The sequence below is a fragment of the Eulemur rufifrons genome, chromosome 8, assembly GCF_041146395.1.
Source record: "Eulemur rufifrons isolate Redbay chromosome 8, OSU_ERuf_1, whole genome shotgun sequence".
NCBI lineage: Eukaryota > Metazoa > Chordata > Mammalia > Primates > Lemuridae > Eulemur > Eulemur rufifrons.
The window spans coordinates 80699354-80706316 of record NC_090990.1 but is presented as its reverse complement, the minus strand read 5'-3'; the positions used below and the strand labels follow the sequence as shown (position 1 = coordinate 80706316).

The 6963-nt window shown below is 35.2% G+C and overlaps 1 non-coding gene across 1 annotated transcript; it reads left to right on the top strand.

Annotated features, from left to right (window-relative positions):
- The first annotated feature begins 6560 nt into the window (after positions 1–6560).
- Positions 6561–6630, top strand: LOC138391163 (small nucleolar RNA SNORD56). The gene has a single exon (XR_011234777.1). It is a non-coding gene; the product is annotated as a small nucleolar RNA SNORD56 (small nucleolar RNA).
- Positions 6631–6963: the final 333 nt, after the last annotated feature.

The following is a 6963-nucleotide window of genomic DNA, read 5'->3' as shown; positions in this document are numbered from 1 at the left end:
CATGAGAAGCCATGTACTGTAGCAGGAACCATGAACTGTAAAATCAGATCACTCAGATCTTTATCCTGAAGGATATATTACACAAAGGAGAATCAAAATCATATCTACCTCACAGACATCAGAATTAGAAACAGAACATGCAACATGTCTTGTTCATAAGAGTGATCCAATAAATGGTAGTGATTATAATCAAAAGGTAGACATTGAAACTATCAAATACTCTGAACAGGAGGTAGTGTTGGTGCACGAAGTTGGTGACAAACAAGCAATATGTGGTTTTCATCAGAAGTTATGATTTTATCTTTATGAACAATAATAGTTGATTTTTATGAAATCAGTCAAGCTTATGACCCGCTGCTTCCCCATACCTGGCCTCTACCCCATATCTGAAATACCAGGAGGAAAAAGCATGCATGTCACTGGACACCTTTGACCTCAAGCTGGAGGACATTTCCATCTTCCCAATGAAAGGCTCAGTCACAGATACAAGACCTCTTTACAGTAGAACAAGACAACACGGAGTGTTATGGATTACCTAATTGTCAGATTAACTGAAATGATTTTTTCTTTTAATCTTTATTGAAAACTTCCCACTATGGTTTTTTTAATTCAGAATGGAAAAAAAAATGAATTTTTCATGACAGAGGCTTACTTAGTTTCAGTGACACGGGCCAATAACCTGTTACACAGAACCTAGAAGGATTCCTAAAGTGCATGCATTACCTTAAAAGGTATGTGATTTTGGCCTGAGTCTGAATGGGTCCCCAAAGTTGATTGTGGAAACAAATTAATCAAATGTTGCCTTGTCAGAAGGCTGCCCTCATAACAGCATATAAAAAGCAGCCACCCCCCATTCCTAAAGTTTCTTATAACCCACTGCATTGTAACTCATAGCTCTTACCCTTGTCACCTGACATTGTTATATACTCTGTGTATTGTTGTCGCTCTACTAGAATATAATGCCCATGAGAGTCTAGACTTTATTTTACTACTGAATCCTTAACACCTATAAGAACTCAAGAAATATTTATTGATTTAATAAATGAATATAAACTGTCTTGTCATTTTCTTCTCTCTCCTATGAACTAAAAACAGAAGGCCTGTTCAACTTCACTTGGAGCTAGCTACTTTACAGCGATATCATCCTAGTATGACAAAGACTATAAGGGGAAAAAGGGTCAAGGGATACAGGGCCTAGAATAGACCTTAGTCTTACCTTGTCAATTCACCACCTTTTTGTGAATGGGAAAACAACTTAGGGTTCCAGGTAATGTCACGGAACAAATGCCTGTTCTGTCACATCCCTCAGCAGGGCTCAGTAAAAGAACAAAGACCACTACCAACAAAAAATATGATGTAGTGTATACGAGGGAGAACAATTAACACATTTGTTGGTTTGCTTTTCCAGCTACACACCACAGAGCTCATTCTGGAAGAGGGTGAAGTGAGAGATTCACCTGGTGGATACTCGCTTAACACTAATCTTCACCCCTTTCTCTTCAATGGCCCCTTCTCTGCTGATTCTCTCTGCACCCTGCACCCAGCAGGACAGACCGTAAAGGGAGACAAATTATAACTGGCAGTGGGACCTGAGAAATCCACACAATTTGAGCACATCTACTTTCTGCTATTCTTTAAATGACATTACCTGTTTTTTTTTTAATTTTGTTTTTCCCAAGAGACTCTAAATCTAATCATTACTTGAATAACTTTTTAAAAATTCAGAGTGTTGGTTGATGTCTTCCTCTAAAGAATTGTGCTCAATACCCATAATTTCATTATATGATATTTTAATATCTTTCAAAATAAATGCTAAATGTACAGTTATATTCATACCAACTTCCCTCTAATACCTGTAATAGTTTTATAGTCTCCTTAGCTACTCAGCCTGAGTGTACAACTCACCTCTCACCTCCTTCTTTCTTTCTTTCTTTTTTCTTTCTTTCTTTTTCTTTCCTTCTTTTTTCTTTCTTTTTGAATAATCCTTGGTTGTTTCTTATTTGTTTTATCATGGTCAGATCACTTAATATGAGATCTGCTCTCTTAAATTTTTAAGTGCAAAATATAGCATTGTTAATTATAGGCACAGTGTTTTACGACAGATCTCTAGAACTTACTCATCCTGAATAACTGAAACTTTATATCTGTTAAACAGCAACTCCCCAAGTCTCCCTGTGCCAAGCCCCTGGCAATCACCATTCTACTTTCTGTTTCTATGAGTTTGACTATTTTAGATACTTCCTATAAGTGGAATCATCCAGTATCTGCCCTTATGTAACTGGCTTATTTTACTTAGCATAATGTCCTCCAAGTTCATCTATGTTGTTGCTTATGGCAGGATTTCCCTCTTTTTTAAGTCTGGATAATATTCCGTCGCATGTATATGCTACATTTTCTCTACCCATTCATCGATCAATGGACATTTATGTTGTTCCTATATCTTACCTATTGTGAATAATGCTGCAATGAACACAGGAGTACAAGTATCTCTTCAAGATTTTGCCTTCAATTATTTTGGATATATACCCTAACATGGGATTGCTGAATCATAAGATAGTTGTAATTTTAATTTTTAATTTTTAACTTTTTGAGGAACCTCTATGCTGTTTTCCATAGCAACTGCATGAATTTACATTTCCACCAACAATGTACAAGGATTCCAATTTCTCTACATCCTCACCAACACTTGTTATCTTTTGATTTCTTTATATTAGCCATCCTAACAGGTATAACATGATATCTCATTGTGGTTTTTATTTACGTTTCCCTGATGTAAGGATATTGAGCACCTTTTTCTATACCTGTTGACCATCTGTATGTCTTCTTTAGAGAAATGTCTATTCAAGTCCTTTGTTCATTTTTAATAGAGTTTTGGGTTTGGTTTTTTTTTGTTGTTGTTGTTGTTGTTGGTTTTTTTTGTTGTTGTTGTTGTTGATTTTTCTATTAAGTTGTAGGAGTTTCTCTTCTCTTTATGATCATGATTATTCTTCTCTGGGTCTCAACCCATGGTCTAAAGTAATGATAGTCATTCTAACTGCACCAGCCTCTAGTCTCCCAGAGCCTGTCCTTCCTTTTCCTCTTGTTCCTTCCTCCTTTCTTATTGTCTTTTATATTTTTCCTACTATAGGAACTTCTTGAATCCATGTATAATTTATTTCCAATTGGAATAGCCAAGTCCATTAATTTTTGGTTTATTCTCAAAGCTAAAGATGAAATAATCCTTACACTGGTATAGTTAGTTGATCATTCTAACATTTAAAAAAAATGTTTTGAGTATTTCTCCAGCATTTGAGTTTTTCTCAGATAGTCAAAATAAATTTGCTAAGGGTAATTACATTTGTGTAACTGACATGAAAAGGGTTTAATAAACCTGTAAACTTTGCTTGTTTTCCACTTAGAATGCTAGTGGGAAGAAATGCTAGCCTTTGTAGTAAATAATTCCTAGAAGTGGATGTATCACAAGCAGTTTGGAAATGTTACAGGTGCACTTTAGGCATTTCTTCAGGAACCCCCCAAACACACACCTGAAAAATTGAACATAGAGAAGTTAAAGGAAGTGAATAGCAAAATAGAGAAGACATTTTTTCCCTCCAATGCAGAAAAGAGTGAATTATTTTGATTTTGTGCCTGTAATGGAGTTATCTGTTGGAAATTTTAATGTAAGGTTTTTCCCCCTTTCACATTAGTGTCTATGGTGAACACTTGCCACACTGGTGGCAGGCTGGCCTCCTATGTCTATGGAAGCTCCCATATGATAGCTTTGTTTCCCAAGGTAGAATTGAGAACTCCATTATCAAACCCGTGACCAGCACATGACTTAGACTGAACCAGTCAAACCACCTCTATGAGCTTGGATGTAGAAGCTCATCCAAGCTTCTACATGATGGAGGGAGAAGACTCCACATGTAATCCATATTTGGGGAGAGTTTTATGATTGTTGGCAAGAGTCATGGAGTTTGTTTGTTTGTTTGTTTGTTAATAATAGACTTTATCTTTTAGAGCAGTTTAGGTTCACAGCAAAATTGAGCAAAGAGTACAGAGATTTCCCACATACCCACTCACCCCACATACACTCACAGTCTCCCCCACTACCAACATCCCTCACTAGAGTGGTGCATTTTTTACAATTGATGAAATTGCATTGACACGTTGTTATAAACCAAAATCTCTAGTCTACATTAGAGCTCACTATTAATGCTATACATTCTGTGGGTTTTGACAAATGTGTAATGACACGTATTCATCCTTTTAGTATTCATACACCATACTTTTGCTACTCTAAAAATCACCTGTGCTCCACCTATTCATCTGTGCCTCTCACCAAACCTCGGGTAACCACTGATCTTTTTACAGCTTCCATACTTTTGCCTTTTCTGATTGGTTTCTTTTACTTAGTAATATACCTTCAAGGTTCTTCTATGTCTTTTCACAACTCATTCATTTACCTATTGAAGAACAACTTAGTTGCTTCCAGGTTCTGGCAATTATGAACAAAGCTGCTATAAACACGCATGTATAGGTTTTTGTGTGGACATAAGTTTTCAACTCCTTTGGATAAATATCAAGAATGAAATTGATAGATCATATGATAAAATGATGTTTAGCTTTATAAGGAACTGCTAGACTGTCTTCCAAAGTCTGTGTCATTGTACATTCTCATCAGCAATGAACGAGTCCATGTTGTTCCACATTCTCACCAGCATTTGGTGTTGCCAGTGTTTTGGATTTTATCCATTCTAATAGGTGTTATTTTAATTTGCAATCCTCTAATGAAGTATGACATTGAGCATCTTTTCATATGCTTATTTTCCCTCTGTATAGCCTCTTTGGTGAGGTGTCTGTTCAGATTATTGCCCTCGTTGTTTAATCAGGTTGGTTGTTTTCTTATTGCTGAGTTTTAAGAGTTCCTCGTATATTTTGGATAGCAGTCCTTCATCAGTTATGTCTTTTGAAAATATTTTCTCACAGTCTGTGGCTTATCTTCTCATTCTCTTGACGGTATCTCTCACAGAACAGAAGTTTTTAATTTTCATGAAGTCCAACATATCAACTTTTTTTTCACGGATAGTGCATTCAGTGTCATATCTAAAGGGCCATTTTCAAACCTAAAGTTATCTAGATTTTCTCCTATGTTATCTCCTAGGAGTTTGATAGTATTGCATTTTACATTTAAGTCTTGAACCATGCTAACTTAATTTTTGTAAGATGGATAAGGTCTGTTCTGGATTTTTTTTTTTTTTTTTTTTTTGCATGTAGATATCCAGTTGTTTCAGAACTATCTGTTGAAAAGACTATCCTTTCTCTAATGAATTGCCTTTAGTCCTTTGTCAACAATCAGTTTACTATGTTTGTGTGGGTCAATTTCTGGGCTTTGTTTTGCTCCACTGATCTCTTTATCTGTTGCTTCACCTCTACCACATCGTCTCGATTACTGTGGTCATGGAGTTTTCAGAAGCTGCCATAGCAAAGATCCCAGAGAATGTGACCCAAAGTGTGTCCAAAATTCAAGCTTGTGCCTCTGATGGGTGCTGTGTGGATCCAGCTACAGGCAGTCCTACAACATGATTTGCAGCTTATTCCTGACTAAAGTGTGTTTTGTTGTTTGCAACTAAGAACTCAGACTGAAAGAATGCTCTCCATGGACAGCATAGATACAATTTTGATGGGAAGTTTCCAAATGTATTTAGTGCTTTATTATTCCTCTTGGGGAATATGGAAATGAGAAAAGAAATGGGATTTAAAATCAACAGACCGAGGTCTGAGTCTTGGCTTTGCCAATGACTAACTTTATAATGCCAGAAATCAACTGACTTTCCCAAGTCCATATTTATTTTTCTGAAAATGGAGATAATTTCTGTCTCATAAATTGATTTTATAGAAATAAGTGATATTAATAAAAATAATTAAACAGATAATAGTAGGTCCTCAATTGATGCCTTTTATATTTGCTATCTGTCATACGTGGGATGATCTTGTTACTTCAAAGTACCTAAAAAATAAGGTAAGGTTCTCATTAGATTGGATGGACCAGCTTAGGAACAATGGTAACAATAAAGATAATTAAATATGTTTAGGCAATATAAGGACTTTAAGCACAAATAAGCTGAACTTTTTCAGTAGTAGCAGCTCTATGATTTAAAAATAATAATTGTATAGTGGTGTCCCATCCAAGCAAAAGGGGTCAGTACATGTTGTGACCAATGTGGATCCACATAAGTTGTGTGCTTAAACTATGTATCATTGAAAGAATTTCTTATATCTGTTTCATTTAGTTAAGAATGGCTTCATTGAGGAAGTGGTATTTCCAGAAACAATGATATAGTTATATCGTCTATTTATTTATGTTTAAAATTTTTTATTTTTTTATTTTTTCTTATTTTATAAATAATTTAATGAATATTAATTATATAAAATTATTTGAAAAACAGATCAGCAAAAATGAAGTTAAAATCACCTATAATTCTACTGTCCAGAGATAATTATTCCCAGCATTTTGCTATCCTTCCAGAATATTTCCTATGCATTTAGATATAGATAGCTAGATTCAAAAATTTATAATTCTACAATGATGGCAATTTTTTCATCAACAGAATGTCATATAGTGAGTGTTGATACTTTGGGTCTAAGGAAAAAAAAGAATAAACTATATATACTATTCCTTTGCCTGTTTTTTCTTCACCTAAAAACATAAGCATATTCCAGGTTTGCAAAATTTTAATGGCCTTAAAAGCACGTAACAAAATTATTCAACTAATCTCCCAGTGATGGCCATTGAGGTAATTCCTATAGGAAGGAGGGTATTTCCAAGACTGCAACATCCTTTCCCATATATCTTTTTGCACTTGCCCAGTGCTTTCTTTAGGCAAATTCCCAGAAGCACAACTGCTAGGTTAAATAAATGGAATGGTACCCATTGGTTTCCATGGATGAGAATTACTGTGCATCAGAATTTACCTTAGTGAA